Source organism: Podarcis vaucheri (genome assembly GCF_965113315.1).
Source record: "Podarcis vaucheri genome assembly, chromosome: 1".
NCBI classification, from domain to species: Eukaryota; Metazoa; Chordata; class Lepidosauria; order Squamata; family Lacertidae; genus Podarcis; species Podarcis vaucheri.
The window spans coordinates 32993720-33010181 of record NC_138759.1 but is presented as its reverse complement, the minus strand read 5'-3'; the positions used below and the strand labels follow the sequence as shown (position 1 = coordinate 33010181).

At 47.4% G+C, this 16462-nt stretch overlaps 1 protein-coding gene and 1 long non-coding RNA gene across 3 annotated transcripts in view; one reads left to right on the top strand and one right to left on the bottom strand.

The window, feature by feature from the left end:
• The window catches only part of LOC309538775, a 247682-nt gene that overhangs the window by 88251 nt on the left and 142969 nt on the right, over nucleotides 1-16462 (top strand). The gene's annotated exons all lie outside the window — the stretch shown is intronic.
• Nucleotides 1-16462, bottom strand: part of SYNDIG1L (synapse differentiation inducing 1 like) — a 92947-nt gene that overhangs the window by 38018 nt on the left and 38467 nt on the right. The window contains exon 1 of one of the 2 annotated variants that reach the window (XM_082234113.1): nucleotides 13158-13567. The exons of the other annotated variant lie outside the window; for it this stretch is intronic. The gene's annotated coding sequence lies outside the window, so the exon portion shown is untranslated. Of the gene's footprint in view, nucleotides 1-13157; nucleotides 13568-16462 lie in introns of those variants that run through there. 2 annotated transcript variants of the gene reach the window in all.

The window sequence follows — 16462 nt, the reverse complement described above, 5'->3', positions numbered from 1 at the left end:
ATGGGTATTGGGAAATACACCCCCCCCCCCAGTAAAAACAGATCCGAACAAAATTGGCAAATTCTATCAACTGCTACGCTCACAAATGCTGGTCCTACCCCCTAATCATAAAATACACTCCTTAAATAGATATGTTGCCTGCTGTTGCTATCACTACTGTTTCACTCATAAGGCTTTTATTGTTAGCAATTATTGTTATTAATCGATTTTCCTTGTTAGTTAACGTTGTTAAATTGAGGGGCAAAAGAACCTTATGTTTGACAAAAGGAAGTAAATATGCAGTAACTTATCCTTGCTGTATTCTTATGCCTCCTTAACTTCTTCATATGTTAACAAAAATGGACAGAACAATATAAATTGCTGATATATATGTGTTTCTAAAATGCATAAATTTCATCCATTCAGATAGCTTTCCCCTAATATATAATATGGGGACGCGGGTGGCGCTGTGGGCTAAAGCCTCAGCGCCTAGGGCTTGCCGATCGAAAGGTCGGCGGTTCGAATCCCCGCGGCGGGGTGCGCTCCCGCTGCTCGGTCCCAGCGCCTGCCCACCTAGCAGTTCGAAAGCACCCCCGGGGGCAAGTAGATAAATAGGTACCGCTTACCAGCGGGAAGGTAAACGGCGTTCCGTGTGCGGCTCTGGCTCACCAGAGCAGCGTTGTCACGCTGGCCACGTGACCCGGAAGTGTCTGCGGACAGCGCTGGCCCCCGGCCAATAGATGTGAGATGGGCGCACAAACCCCAGAGTCTGGCAAGACTGGCCCGTTCGGGCAGGGGTACCTTTACCTTTACCTTTAATATATAATATGGCAATTTTTTCTCCTGCCACCTCTAAATTCCATTCTCTATTTTTGCTCTACCCATTGTTCTGTCTTCCTTTCCCAGTATGACAAGGACTATTGCTATAATTGTCTTACAGGACCCATAATACTTTGCTCCCAAGTAATGATAATAATACTGTACATTAAAAGAACATACCAGCTACAGTCTATATTTAGTATTACTCTGCTGTCACTTTTACAAGCATACTTTGTATTTTAAAAGCTGCACATTTTCATTTTATCTTTTTGAATCTCTGAAATATGTCGCAAAGATACAAAAGGCTGGAGGATAAAAAGAATTCTTCTATTCAAAGTCGGGGGTGGGGCCTTTCATTTGCTGAAAGTTTTGTAGAATACTCAACTTAGATTAATGGCTGGCGTCCTATGAAATTCTTACTTTTGTGGTGTATAGCAAAAATGAAAATGGTGGCTCAAATAGTGGGTTCCATAGGAGCCAACTCTTAGGGGCCAAGGTCCCAAACAAAATATTTGAGCCCCCCCCTCCAAACAAGTTGATGGGCTTTCAGTGGCGTAGCGTGGGGGGTGCAGGGGGTGCCGGCCGCACCGGGCGCAACATCTGGGGGTTAGGGTAAGGGGGCGCAAATCCACGGGTTACGGGGGCGCAAATTACTTGCCTTGCCCCGGGTGCTGACAACCCACACTACGCCACTGTGGGCTTTGCCATTCAACTGGTGTATGTGCTTTCTGTCATGTGATCGATTATATGGGGTGGGGCCTACCTTCCCCCCGCCAATATTTTATTCAAGTTGGCCCCCCTGGATTGGTTCCTTTCCTTTTCACAATTTTGTGTCACAGGAATGATCCTCACACAACACTCTAAAATTCTGAAGTGAGGAGACGTTATCCGAAACTCAACCTGTGAAAAACAGAAATGTGTGCCATAATTCAGGTCATGGTAGCTACATCATTTTTCCAATAAGGCAAATATGTGGTTCTTTCCCATGTTATGATTTTAGATGGTGACCTGAATAGCAGGAACACTTCTGTGACTAAAATAAATAAAAAAAATCAATTATTTGATTAATTAAAACTCTTGCGAAATTTGGCATGAATTCAAAATCTGGTAAATTTCTCCTGGTAGGAATATTGCCCTCCCTAGCATATCAGAACGACAATATCACTCAGAAAAGCCTCTGTCTCATAGGCAGGGCTGGGGATTGTATTGAGTGAGGAAGCTGTTGGGAAGGGGCTCATGGAAAAGATCCCAGGTTTAATCCCTGATTTCTCCAGGTAGAGCTGGGAAAAGGTCCTAGAGTCTAAAATCCTTAGAGAACAGGAGACAGTGTAGAGTGAGATGGACCAAAAGAGCAGCCAAAGTAGTCAAGGGGATGAACTGTGACTCCCCTATGAAGAACGGTTGCAGCGTTTGGGACTTTCTAGTTCTGAGAAAAGGCTTGTTAGAGATGAGATAAGTTTATAAAATCATGCATGTGACTTTAAATTACAAAAGCAAAAAGTCTGTCTAGAACTGCACGCTGCCTCTCTTACTGAATATGTAAAGAATGATTTGATTCATGGGTAGGCAAACTAAGTCCTGGGGGCTAGATCCGGCCCAATTGCCTTCTAAATCCGGCCCGCGGACGGTCCAGGAATCGGTGTGTTTTTACATGAGTAGAATGTGTCCTTTTATTGAAAATGCATCTCTGGATTATTTGTGGGCCATAGGAATTCATATATATTTTTCTTCAAAATATATTCCGGCCCCTCACAAGGCCTGAGGGAAAAAGTTTGCTGACCCCTGATTTGATTCCCAGAGGACTACGTGTCCCAAAGGCACCTACTTTATTTAAGAATGATAAGACTTTTGTTGAGAAATGGGTATCTATCTTTAATAAAATTATGCATGGCCAAAAGACAGTGGATAGTGAAAAGTGCCCCCCTGAAACCCTCCTATAACACTCATGCGGCTGAATGTTGGAAGATTCAGAGAACAAAACATTTCATAAGGCACAGCCTTAAACTATGGAACTCACTCCCACAAGAGGCAACAATGGCCACCAACTTGGGCGACTTCAGAAGAGGATTGGACAAATTCACGGAGGATAAATCTACCAAGGGCCACTAACCACAATGGCTGTACTCTGCCTCCACAGTTGCTGCTTCTGAATACCAGTTGCTGGAAACCACGGGAGCAGAGAGCGATCTTGTGATGGCCTGGGACTCGGGCTCAGACTCTGAGCCAAAGGACTCTCAGTGCGCACCGGATCCTTTGCCTCAGGCAGCAGCTGAACCTAGTCTGGGGCCTGATTCTGAAGAGCCCCAGTCTGCACAGGTTCCCCCGCAACAAGCACCAGCTGGGCCGAGTCAGGGGCCTGAACCTGCTCTGGCTCTGGATGCGGGGATTACCTCGTTGCTTTCAGCTGGGCAATCACTTATAGCTGCTGCACTACCAGTTGGGTCAGGAGAGGCTGAGGTGGCCTCTGGGTCTAGTAACCCACTGACATCTCCTGAGCTGCAGAGACTGAGGTCTGAGAGAAGGAGAGACCTGAGAACTCACAGGAGGAGTGCTTGCCTTCGGGCGAGACAGGGAGGTGAGTAACCGGGGGATCAGGACCGGCCATTACCCTGACAGAGCTAAAAGGCTGCTGGACCCCGTCCCAGGTTGTGGGAGCAACGTTGCTGTTTGCCAGAACCTGCCTGTGATCCTGTGCCTGACCTTGCCTGGTTTCCTGCCTCGTGTCCTGCCTTGGCCCTTCGGACTGACTCCTCGTGGAACCCTTGGATTCGGGACCGGACCTGGACCGCGGTTCTTGGGTTACCCCTGGGCCCAGCACAGAACTTGTGCACAAATCCTGCTTGCGGGTTTCTCACAGGCATCTGGTTGGCCACTGGGAGAACAGGAAGCTGGACGAGATAGGACATTGGCTTGATCCAGCACACTCATCTCATGTTCTTGTATTCTGTTGGTCTAACAACGTATGGCAGTTTTCTTCATTCCTATGATCTTGGAAGCTACAACTTCTCCCTGACTCAGTTTTCTAAGCCTTTCAGCAAAAATCCCCCCTCCTCATATATACCTGACTGTCCCCATTTACTAGGAACCAGCCCTGTTTTCTGTTCTCTCTGCTGGTAAATCCCTGTCCCTATATTTGACTTTTGCGGGATGTTTTTGTAACATGTCCCTACTTGTCATTCTTCATGGTTCACCTCTCCCCTCCGGCTCTCTTGAATTTAAATCTCTGAGTGGGGTAGTGACAGAGGATGCAACTTGTCTCTAATGCATATGCATGTGGATACACATGTAAAGACGATAACACTATGCAGTTCACATTCTGTTGAGGATCATTTCATAATACTGATAATAGCTTATGGGGCAGAGTTATTTTTCTAACACACCTCTACAAGAGGAAGAAATGTTTTCTTATTTTTTTTTTAAACAGAGCTATCACAGAGTGCATGGGAACAAGAGAGAGAAATTTGAAATGGGGAGGTGTGGGCTTCAGATAGTAACTCTTGGTATGACTCACAGGGGTGCTAGAAATCTGCCCCTTTTATCTATGACAGTGCTGCACAATGGTTAGAATGTCAGGATAGCACCTTGGAGTCCAGAGTTCAAATCCACCACTCAATCATGAAGTTCACTGCATGATCTTGGGCCAGTTACCATCTTTCAGCCTAACCTGAAAGGTCCATAGAGGAAAGTTGGGATATAAATTTAACATTAAATAATACTGGAAGAGTGTGCATCTTATGCATTTTAGAAAAACAGGATAGATTGGAATTGGGAGAAGCTATGTTCAATTCTGTTCTGCTGTGGCCAGGATGGTTCTGAAGTATCCTAAGATTATAGGTAGTTCTAAAGACTTGAGCATACAGTGGAAAGCCACCTTGGCCAAGAAAAGGCTTTCTGCCCATATGTGACATCAACCTATAACCAGGGAAATCCCTTATAGACATGTAGTGGAATTTGGTAAAGGTAAAGGTAAAAGTCCCCTTACAGTTAAGTCCAGTCGCGAATGACTCTGGGGTTGCGGTGTTCATCTTGCTTTACTGGCTGAGGCATCCAATGTTTGTCCACAGATACTTTTTCCAAGTCATGTGGCCAGCATGACCAAGCCACTTCTGGCAAAACCAGAGCAGCACATGGAAATGCCGTTTACCTTCCCGCCGGAGCGGTACCTATTTATCTACTTGCACTTTGACATGCTTTCGAACTGCTAGGAGCTGGGACTGAGCAACGGGAGCTCACCCTGTTGCGGGGATTCGAACTGCCAACCTTCTGATCGGCAAGCCCTAGGCTCAGTGGTTTAGACCACAGCGCCATCCGTGTCCCATGTGGAATTTGGTAAAGGTAAAGTGACCCCTGACCATTAGGTCCAGTTGTGGCCGACTCTGGGGTTGCGGTGCTCATCTCGCTTTATTGGCTGAGGGAGCCGGCGTAAAGCTTCCGGGTCATGTGGCCAGCAGGACTAAGCCGCTTCTGGCGAACCAGAGCAGCACACAGAAACGCCGTTTACCTTCCTGCCGGAGCGGTACCCATTTATCTACTTGCACTTTGATGTGGTTTTGAACTGCTAGGTTGGCAGAAGCAGGGACCGAGCAACGCGAGCTCACCCCGTCACAGGCATTCAAACCGCCAACCTTCTGATTGGCAAGCCCTAGGCTCTGTGGTTTAACCCACAGCGCCACCCGCATCCCGTGGAATTTGGTAGATTTCAGTAAATAAGGCTTCATTCTGGCCCCAGTTCAGTTCTGTTGCAGCTGGAACCACTTTCACACCACCAAATCCTCAGTAGAATTCAGCAGCACCCCTACAAATAAATGTTGTGCCTTAAGTTAGGGACAGCAGTAGCTGGAGAGGAGACGCAAATCCCGCACTCCCCTTTCTCTTTCCATTCATCTCTAATTCCAGGAAAAGGCAGCTGCTAGCAAATGGCTCCAGCACAAGAGAGGCTTTTCTAATTCTGAGATGTGCCAACCCCTATTCACAAGTGTGTGAGGTGTGCTGTGGAAGGCCTGGTGACAAGGAGGTGAAGGCAGTTTTGCCATACAGAGGCAGGCACGAGGAGGGGATGCAGAAGATGGCAGGTATGGATTTTTTTAAGGGAACCATCGCGCTGTGAGCAGGCCTCACCGAAGAACAGTGTGATCTTATTACCAGCATCTCTGTCCTTCCTTTCGCTCGCCTCCCCACCCCATTACTTTCCTGCTTGTTTTCTTCTTTGCTTTGTTGCTCCTGTGATGGAAGATGGAAGCTCTTGCAGTGAGAGTTTTCTGCTGATTTCTATTAAGTGCCCAGCAAGTCTTTAGGTGTTAGAAAAACATTAAGTGATAAAAAAATAAATAAAAAGATTCGGAGATTTGAAACTGTGCCGCCTCATGCAATCTTACTTGAGAAACACATTTATTTAAGCACAGTTATGGTCCTGGCACAGAGACAAACACTGGAAAGCTGACAGAGACTGTAAATAAGCAAGGGGTATTCAGAGAAACAGCAAGGAATGGAGGTGTGGGAAGTATGGAGGGTGGTCTGATGTAGCTTCTTCATTAGAAGTCTGGAGATTGGACCAGGAGACTATAATGAGATTCAGAGATGATACTAAATCAGAAGAAGCTGCAAACCTCAGTGAGGATAGAGAAATTTACATGCATCCATCTTTTCCCGAACCTACTAAGGCCAAGGTAGATGACATTTAAAATGATATAGAGTTCCATTCCAACTGGAATACCGATTAATGGCGGTGGGGGAATAAGCATGCTTGAGAACATCAGTGATGCACAAGAGAAGGGAACCTCATGGAACAGAGAGAGATCTAGCCCCAGGTCATTCATTTCCCTAGTCATTTTGCAACAAGGCTATGTTGAGTGTTGTGAAGGCAACAAAGGAACATGGGAAGCTGCCTCATACACAAAGACAGACCGTTGGTCCATTGAGTTCAGTACTTTCAAAGTGATGCTCAGTGGCTCTCCAGTTTCAGACAGGGGTCTCTCTTGAACCTGGGACCTTCTGCACTCAAAGCAGCTGTTCCATGACTGAGCTTTGGCCCTTCCCCCTCTCTGTAAAATGGGATATACATGGTTATACTTAGCAACCACCTTTTTGGTATAGGAACTAGTTACGAAAGGGATTATTCCAGTTATGTGGAAATCCAGCAATATGTTGACTAATCTAGAATAAATCATTGGGGTGGTGTGATTAATCAGTTCAAGAAAAAGTTGTTTTTAAGAAAAAATAATTCAGGAAATATGAGAAAATTTATTTTTGGCTTATTCTCATAACTAATATGAGTCTTAAGGGACACTAGATAGCCAGTATGGTCTAGTGGTTAGAGTCTTGGACTAGGACCAAGGAGACCAGGATTCAAATCCTATTGGGTCACCTTGAGCCAGTCATTAATTTCTAGCCTGCCCTGCCCCACGGGGCCCTGGAGAAGATAAGATGGAGGAGGGCAGGACTATGAATGCTATTTCGAGCACTTTAGAGGAAAGGCAGAATATAAATAAAGTAAGTAAACAGGTAAATATGATAATGTCGGGATACTTTATTATTATAAAAAAGCCTGTTTCGAGGGCAATGCACAAATTGATGGATTGTATGCTGCATGTCATTACAACATCCTGCTTTTCAAAATGAAGTAAAATATAATTAAAATAATAGCACATTAATAAAACTCCACACATTATGCATGTCCAGAGGGGCTGATTGATTAAACTTTTCATTGTGCCTCAGATCAAAAGCAAAACAAAGAGAGACAGAAAACCAGGCTCAGATGTTGCATTTGTGGTATGATAGAACCTGAGGAATGATGAGGAGAACAGAGGGCGAAGATAAAGCAAAGTTGCTTTTCACAGACGGGCTGTGCTGAGCTGCATCCATGAATGCAGTAGGCGCTGCCAGTGCTTCCTAGACAAGGTGTCCTCTGTATGGGACTTCACTAGAAGGGGCAGCAAAAAACATGACCTCTCCCCAAATAGCAGATTTCCCAAGCCCCTGTAATGTAGAGATAACAGAAAGCTGCTACACCAAGTCAGGGGTGGTTCGCACTTATATGTACACCTCTTAATTTGCTGTAATGATTCACAGCTGAATGTGTGAACTGACTCAATTAACAGCATTGAACCTAAAGTATATATGAGCAATGCTATGATGCTGGCCCTGTGATGACTAAGTCAGTCTCACCCATGCAAGCTGCAGCTTCATGCTTGTGTCATCAAGTTAGAAAAATGCAAATGCGTCTTTGTAGAGGAGCATAACCTCTGGGAATGCAAGAAGCTGCTTTTCACCGACTGAGCCCAGCATTTGTCCCTTCTGATTGACAGAGGTCTTTCTGCTCACCTGTTACTTGGTTCTTTTAATTGGGGGCATCAGGGATTGAATCAAGGATCTCCTGCATACAACACCGGTGCTAAATGGAATCCCACAGGAACAGAAACCTCACAAAATATTCGCTTTTGTGGCTCGTTCACATTCCTCAGCTGCAGTGCAAATGAGGAAGGGAACAGCTTACACTCTTCTGGAACTACAGAAAGGCTTGGGCGTATATTCGCCACATCTGCATTTTAGATGCCCAAGTGGGAAATACAGTCAGTTCCTTAGGATTTGGTGTCCTCAGCTTTCATATTTTTAAATAAGTCATTATGATTACTAACCGAAGAGGTTGGAAGCATAATGCCAAAGGTTATTGGATCAAAGGATGGCTGAATGTAGCTTGTAATGGCCAGAGTTTTTGTGCTCTGTGCAGCTCCTTCCACTTCCCCCACATTTATTCTGGACATTCTCAAAGTGTTTCTTTCCCTTTATCTTCTTGTGCTTTGCACCTGAGTGGTTGAAATTGTGGGTCTTAAGAGGAGAAAATACTTAATAAATATATATAAAAGTGTAGACCTTTTTTACAGCACATAATGTAGGCTTCTTTGACGTATGAGGGTCGGCTTGACTGGAGTTGTCCAGAACTCATGGAGAGCTCTGCCCTTAGCACTGACCCAACAGAACTTTTATGTCTCTCACATCTAAAACCTTCAGAGGCAGCTGCCTTGATCTTAGAAGAAGAAAAAAAAAGGCTGGGGAATAAAGCAAAACTGACACTCAGAGATTTGTCTTGTAAAAGTGCTTGTAATACATCTCTCTGGGGAAATAATTTCCCAAATGCTCAAAAGACACTGCAGAAGGAAGGAGCAAGGAAGGCTGAGACAGACGGGGAGAGAAAATTAGATGACGATTTTCAGAGTGATGTAATTTTGGGAAGAGGTTAGTGCAGGAAGGAAGGAAGGAAGATACAGCTGTGGGAACTAATGATTGCATGCAAATGCAGGCAACAACCCCCATGATCCTTCTCAAATAAAACTTTCTCTATCCCCTCACCTCTTTATCTGCACCCCACAACAGGGGACCAATCATGTCTTTGTCCTCTGCAAATGTCATTTGGAACTTTGCCAGGGGGGATGCCTTGGGGGTGTGTGATTTGAATTCAAAAGAGGGGGTGGGAGACAGAGAGTTAAGGATGAGCAAAGTGTTAATTTCTCCACCAACCAGCAGCAAAGTTGTTATTTCTGGTTCTTGGAAATTTGTGATGTGCTTACATCACCACCTGCCCGCTTCTGTGCCATTGGTGCAACCTTCCCAAACACACCTCATGCCATTATCCTGAGTTAGGTGGGTCTGCAGAAGATGGGTGGTTGTGTCCACGCTCCCCTCTCCCTGCATTCCCAGCAGGATTATGGAATTCCCGAGCTGTGATTGTTTATGTGTGCTACAAAATTGAGAGGCCGATGGCATTTTTGACTCTTTAGCAAAGCCAGAACAGCCAATTCATTCCAGGTTTTAAAAGTCAATTAATTTCCATGCTTCTAACCAACCCATTAAAGTATCACTGAATCGAGATGCTATTTTTAAGAACATTTCATGCCAAAAGAAAAGGGAGGGAGAAAAGGAGTGTGGAAAGGTTTCTATGAACGAAAACCACTCATTGTTTGAAAAGCCATTTTAGACATATTGCCTAGAATAAAAGAGATTTGTGTGGCTGACTTTAAACAACCACCTTTCACAGGAAGGCAGTTCTAACAAAAAAATGATTTAAACTCCACGCTTTAGTCCTGCAATTAATTAATGAATAAGGTGACAATAAGGTAGCCAGCATGAGAAGTCAAGACTGGGTTGAGGGATGAAAGGAGACACAGTTGGGAAATACTTTGACTGCAATGAAAGATCCCACCCTCATCTGACAAGGCAATGTTGTTGTTGGGGAATATATTGCAAGATGCAGAGGTATTTAAGCAGAAGCTGGACAGGCTTCCGTCAGCGATGCTGTAAATTCTGGCACTGAGCAGAGGCTGGGTGAGATTACCTCAAAAGTCTTTGCTAGCTCTAAAATTCCTGTGATTCTATGTGTCCTTCATGAGCTTATGTCAGCATGACACCAAAATACTGTCAGGCACAGTGGTGTAGCGTGGGTTGTCAGCACCCGGGGCAAGGCAAGTAATTTGCGCCCCCTAACCCGTGGATTTGCGCACCCTAACCCGTGGATTTGTGCACCCTACCCCTAACCCCCAGATGTTGCGCCCGGTGCGGCTGGCCCCCCCTGCACCCCCACGCTACGCCACTGGTCAGGCAGACCTTAGTTTCCTACACCCAAAAAGGCAAGGTGCTAATTTACCTCAGAGTAGCTACTGTCCAGCCCTAAACAGTTATGAGAGGTTGTTAAGCAGAGATAAGTAGGAGTCTACCCTCAGGGCAACTGTAGCTTATGTTTAGGGCAGGGGTCCCTGATCTTTTTGGACCAGTGGGGGTACATTTGGAAATCTAAGAAACTGTCATGGCCCTCCACAAAATATCCATTTCACAGAAGAAAAACTGGTGATGCTCAGACCTCCCCACAGCGATAGACAGGAGGTCTACATTCTCACACATGAACCAACAGAGATAAAAAGCAGGCAACACCCCTCAAAAAGCAGGCAGCACCCCCTAACTAAGCAACAACAACCCCCCAAATCCTCATTTAAACACACACACACACACACACGAGTGGCAGAGGCCATTGGCAGGGATGCTATATTGTGGACCCCAGGTTTAGGACAAGACAGAAAGGGGCAGCAACTGCCCTGGAGTAACTCTAACTAATTTGCCTAGAGGAGGAGTAACCAACATAATCTGTGCTAGATGTTGCTGGACTTTTAACTCCTATGAGCCCCAGAGGGCATGTCAAATGGTCAGGGATGATGGGAGTTGTAGAATCATAGATTTATAGAATTGGACGGGACTGCAAGGGTCATCTAATCCAACCCCCTGCAATCTTTAGATGGGTGCTTGAGTGGGGGTCGAATCCATGCTCCTGAGATTAAGAGTCTCCTTCTGTACCAACTGAGCTAGTTATTAAAACACCTGAAAAGCAGCACATTGACTACCACTGGCACAAAAAGATGATGTCTCCACCAGCCGCCAAGTGACACTGAGTCTCAGAACAGGTAAGCCACAGCTTCAGATTCATGGCTTCATGGGGCAGGGAACATACTAGAGGTCTGGCCATGGGCCGAACGGCAGTGAAAGTGCAGGAGAGAGACATCTGTAACACAGGACTGGAGTATTCACATCTCAAAGTGCCTTTGAGCCTCCCTCGCACTGCATGTGCGCATGAGTGGATGTAGTTCATGCCAGCCAGAAAGCGGAAAAGAGCCATTTTAAAAAAACGAATATATTTTCCAGCCAATATTAGTTAATATTACATTCGACATTACAGGCCAATTTCAGCAAAAAGCCATTTAAAACCTTGGGTATAGAAGTGCCATAGACTGGAACGACAGATGGCACACATTCTTTAAGCTTCGCTGCCACACAGAGTCTGTCCCAAATTCTGATGGAGCCTAAAAAGGATGAAAGCAGGTGAGAATGAGAGTGGCTCTATCCGAGCATCCCTTGTGGGACCTGCCGTGCCCAAGCAGACCCAGGCTGGAATTGCAGCAAACTGGGCTTTGCTCCAGACTTGTGACAGTAAAGCTTTCTCAGTTCTCAGCCAGCTTTCTCTCCCTTCCTGCTTTACCTCTTGGCTGCTGTCTAAAGAAGAGGTACCAGTCCAAGAAAACACTTCTAGGTAGCTTGTAAACACTGATTAGAGGAAAGTCACGCCTGGGTGATGACTGCATTCTGCATCCAACTTAACTTCTGTGTCAGGCGTCATCTCCTGCCAAGCACAAGCAAATGTCTTCAGAGATGAATGGCACCAAGAGTTTGCCTTGGACCACATAGGTTCAGATCCTCGCGTGGCAGCAAAATGCAGTGGATCATCTTGGGCTAGTCGTCCCGCTGCCTGACTTACCTCGGTGGCGGCTTGTGCAGATAAAATGGGATCACCTCCCTGCTCCCCCCTCGCAAAATCCTTTGTATTCCTAAGCCTCAAGGGACCCCTTCCCAGCCCTCCTGAGTGAGAAGGAGGGAGAGGCATTGTTGTTCTTCCCTCCGCGGGAGTCCTGCCTTCTCCTGGGGGGTTGGGGCGGGTTAGGAGCTTTCCCTCAATAAATTCACAGTGCCCAAGATGAGCAGTCACCTCTTCCCCCTTCTCGGCTCACCGGGGACCGTTGGCTGGCTCTTAGAGGGATGCTCAATCCTAAACCCGCTTACGCAGAAAGAAGTACTGTGAAGGCAAAGGGGTTTCATTGTGTAACCCGGGGCGCATCGACTCCCATTAGGCGCTGCGGAACTTCCAAGCGTGGAAACATGCTTAAGACCGGGGGGTTCATGCTTGCCACTGCCTTGCTCTCCTTCGAGTCTCTCCCCCCGCGCTCCTGTGGCGCCCGGGCAGCGCGAAGTTCAGGCAGCCGCCGGAGCCGGAGGAGGAAGCGACCACAGCAGGTGGCTCTCTCTCCGGAAAGTGCAGCACAACCGTCCGGGGAAAGACATTTCGGAGGCAGGGAGACCCTGCCCAGCTGGGGCTGTCTGTCGAGGACCAGGAGTCGTCCACTCGACTGGTCTAGCAAGCCCAACACGCAGAGATTGTCCCTGCGCCCCTCACCAGGGCATCGGGGCGCCTGAGAAGCCTGCCTTCCCAGTGGGTTTCCCCGACAGCCGCTTACCTGGGAGCAAGTTCAAAGGGGACTCGCTTTTGAGCAGATGCGCACACGAGGGCGCTGTCCACGGGGCGTGCCTGGAGGAGCCACATATTCCCCAAACTTCATTCAAAGAGTCGCCCATTCGCCCTCAGATCCCCCCCCCCAGCCCACCCACATATGATAGGCTGCTTCCCACTCCGGGACCCCCGCTATTGCTCTCTATTTTCGCTTGGCCCAATACTTTGGAGAGGAAGGCGGCGGCACTCGGGAGGTCCTCGCCGTGCGCCTCGACGGCACGCGCCCCCGGTGGGGGAAAGGTGCTCTCGGGAGCCTTACCTGAGCCGAGGAAGCTGCTTCAGCCGCCGAGTTGGAGGGAGCCGAGCGCAGGCATCCTTGTCCCTCCCCCGGGCGCGGCCGATCCTCGCCTCGGGGCCCCTGCCTTCGGTGGGGAGAGCTTCAAGTAGGCGGAGGGTCAGCGTCCGGGAAGCAGCGCCGCGGCGCAGGCGGAGCCAGAGCTGGAGATGCGCCCTTGCGCGGCCGAGAGCGGCGCTGCTCCGCACAAGCCTTCAGCTGCAGCAAAGCTTCCCTTCGCTTGCGAGCCGGAGACCCCCGCCGAGCGGAGTGTCCTCTCCTCCCGCCTCCCCTCCTCCCCCCCAGGGGGGGGACTGCGCCGCCAAACGGGGGCTCCGGCTGCCTCTCTCGGACTCTCCCTCTGCCCCAAGCCAGATACTTGGCATCTCCTCCCTAACCATCTTCTCCCCTCCCATTTCTCCAAGCCCCCCCCCACTCCGCAGCCCGCCCACCCTCACTGCCGTGGCTTTTTCCTGGTCAACAATATGTCATAAGCTCAGACAGGGCGGCACGGAATGTGAGAGAATCACCAGCTTGATTCCAGCAATAAGATTGTTTTGTTTTGTTCCAGATTTGAGTCCTTCATTTCTAAACCCAATCTGATGACTGGGAGATATTTGAACAGCCCAGTCCCTAGGCTTGTTTACTCTCAGGCATAAGACTCGCTGTCTTCCATGGGATAGTTTCTCCGAGTAACTGTGCAGAGGATCGCAGCCTCAATGCCTCATCGGTATATTTTCGGAACCATTTAATTTATACCTATGCTTATTGGGGGGAGTTAAATAGGACAGCATCTCTAAACGATCTATAGTCATAGATGGATTTAAAAAATAATAATTAAAACTGTATTTATTATAACCTGTTCTTACTTGGGGCTGCCAAGTAAGGGGCTGAGGAACTAACTTAGCTGCCCATGTTCAGCCCCAGGTGTTCCCAGATGTTCTCGCCTGGTCTGAGACCGGTTGGGGTTTTGGGAGCGGGGAGGGCTAGGCAAATCTGAATTTGTGCGGCTAAGACCGAGGGATGGTTTTCCTTTTTAAAATTGTGTTATCTTCAATACTCTTCCAAAGGTTCCCAAATTACGCAGACAGTAAATTAAACTGTTAATTTGAGCCTACAACCGACAGGGAATAAATCTTACTGAACTCAGTGGAACTTATTTCTGAATGGGCATGCATGCGATTGGCCTGTAAGCTGCAAGCCTATGAGCAGTTACTGGGGAGTAGGGCCACTGAGCAGAGTGGGGCTTACTTCTGAGTAAACATACATAAATTTGGGTTCTGCCATAATCTCCAATCGATTTGCAGTGCTAATGATCAAGCAAGGATATGAAGAATGCACTTGTCACTCAGTCTGTGTGCCCAATGGACTGATACACAAACTACAGACCATTTTTAAGACCTTTCTTCCCATGTTCTGCACCCCAAGGTGGGCGAGAGACTTGGGATTTTGTGAAAAGGGCCAACTGGATTCCTCTGTAATTGCTGAAAACCTGCTGAGCATTCACCAGATTACCCCTTACTGTGATGCTGTATTAGTCTCAGTGGCGTAGCGTGGGGGGTGCAGGGGGGGCCGGCCACACCGGGCGCAACATCTGGGGGTTAGGGTTAGGGGGCACAAATCCACGGGTTAGAGGGCGCAAATCCACGGGTTAGGGGGCGCAAATTACTTGCCTTGCCCCGGGTGCTGACAACCCACGCTACGCCACTGATTAGTCTGGTAGATAAGGGAGTGGTTGATGGCTAATTTATCCACTCCGTGGAATCTCTCTGCCAGTAAAAATTAAGAGATGCTTCCGCTTCCACTCCCCGCACCAGTCTGATTTTTGTCTAGTCTGAGTAGAAATGTTTAAATCCCTGTGGTATTGAGCAAGTGACATGCTCTCCCACCCCACACTGAGGAAAAAGAAAAGACACCACCGAGCAGCCTTTGCCAACCTGGTGCCCTCGAGATGTCATTGGACTACAGGTCCCATCAGCCCCAGCCAGCGGGGGCTGATGGGAGTTGTAGTCAAAGAACATTTGGAGGGCACCAGGTCCATAGGGGAACTTCCATACAGAGGAGCGCTTGATTTTGTGCACTTGAAACAGAGCAACATGATGACAGTCTTGCTGGATCAAGCAAAGATGATGCTTGTATTCTGCCTCTGATAGCCAGATATCCCTGGGAAGTTTGCAGAAGTTGTGATGATATATGGACAGTAAATTGGGCACCAACAACTTTCAGAATGGGTTAAGTTATGTGCACAGAGGATGGAGCCATCAGTAACAATTAGCTATGTCAGCTAAGTGGAACCTCGGTGTTCAGAGGCAGTGAAACTCTCTGCTTGCCAGATGCCAGGGGCAAAAGCAGGGCACGGTGGCCATAGAGACCCTAATTGATTCACTTTCAGCATCTGCTCACCAGGTGTTGCCACGGAATGTGGAAATTCCCCTTTTGGATAGAGATTAGTTTAGTGATATGCAGCATATGGTCTCCATGATTAAGATATCACGGTCAGACCCTGACATCTCCCATTTAAAGGATCAGGTGGTAATAGGGTGGAATAGGGACTGAGCTAGACTGGTAGAGAAAAAGTGATTTGTATGTGTTGTATGTGTGATAGAACATTGTGCCAAAAGATGGCGACGTGGAGTCCAGTTTTCCTCTACCCGTTTTCCCTGTTTAAATTTACAACACTGAAACGTTTCTTTGACGTCTCTAGATACAGCCAAAGAACACTGGATCTGAGATGCTGGGGTGTCACCGCCAGAAAAAAATTATCAGTATGGACCAATGAATATCAGGGGCCTACCAATGTGGTGCTAACAGGTACACAGGCAGTTGCAAAGGCTGCCCCTGGGGCCCACAGTGTCTCCCTAAACAGCTGAAATTAGGCTTGAAAGAAGCATTTTGGTGCAGTCAGTATAATAGGCTGTGGTGTATGCTTGGCTGTGTGGTGTATGTGTGTGTGTGTGTGTGTGTGTGTGTGTGTGTGGTGCCCACAACAGTTCCTTCAGTGTGCAAACATGCCCACAGACCCCCAAAAGGTTGGCATTGCCTTGCACCATAACTATAAGGCAACTTTGTATGTTCCTATCACAGTCCTAGCTCTCATATCCACGGTAAGACTCTGTCCTCCATAAATTTAATGCAACCCTTTCCTAAAGTTGCTTTCAGCATCACCACAACTTTTGAGAATCCGTCTCATAAGTTAAATTATGCTTATTGTGCAAAGAAGCGCTTCATCCTGTCTGCCTGTAACCTATCCCCAATCAACTATGTTGGGTGACTCTTCTTCCTACAATTGC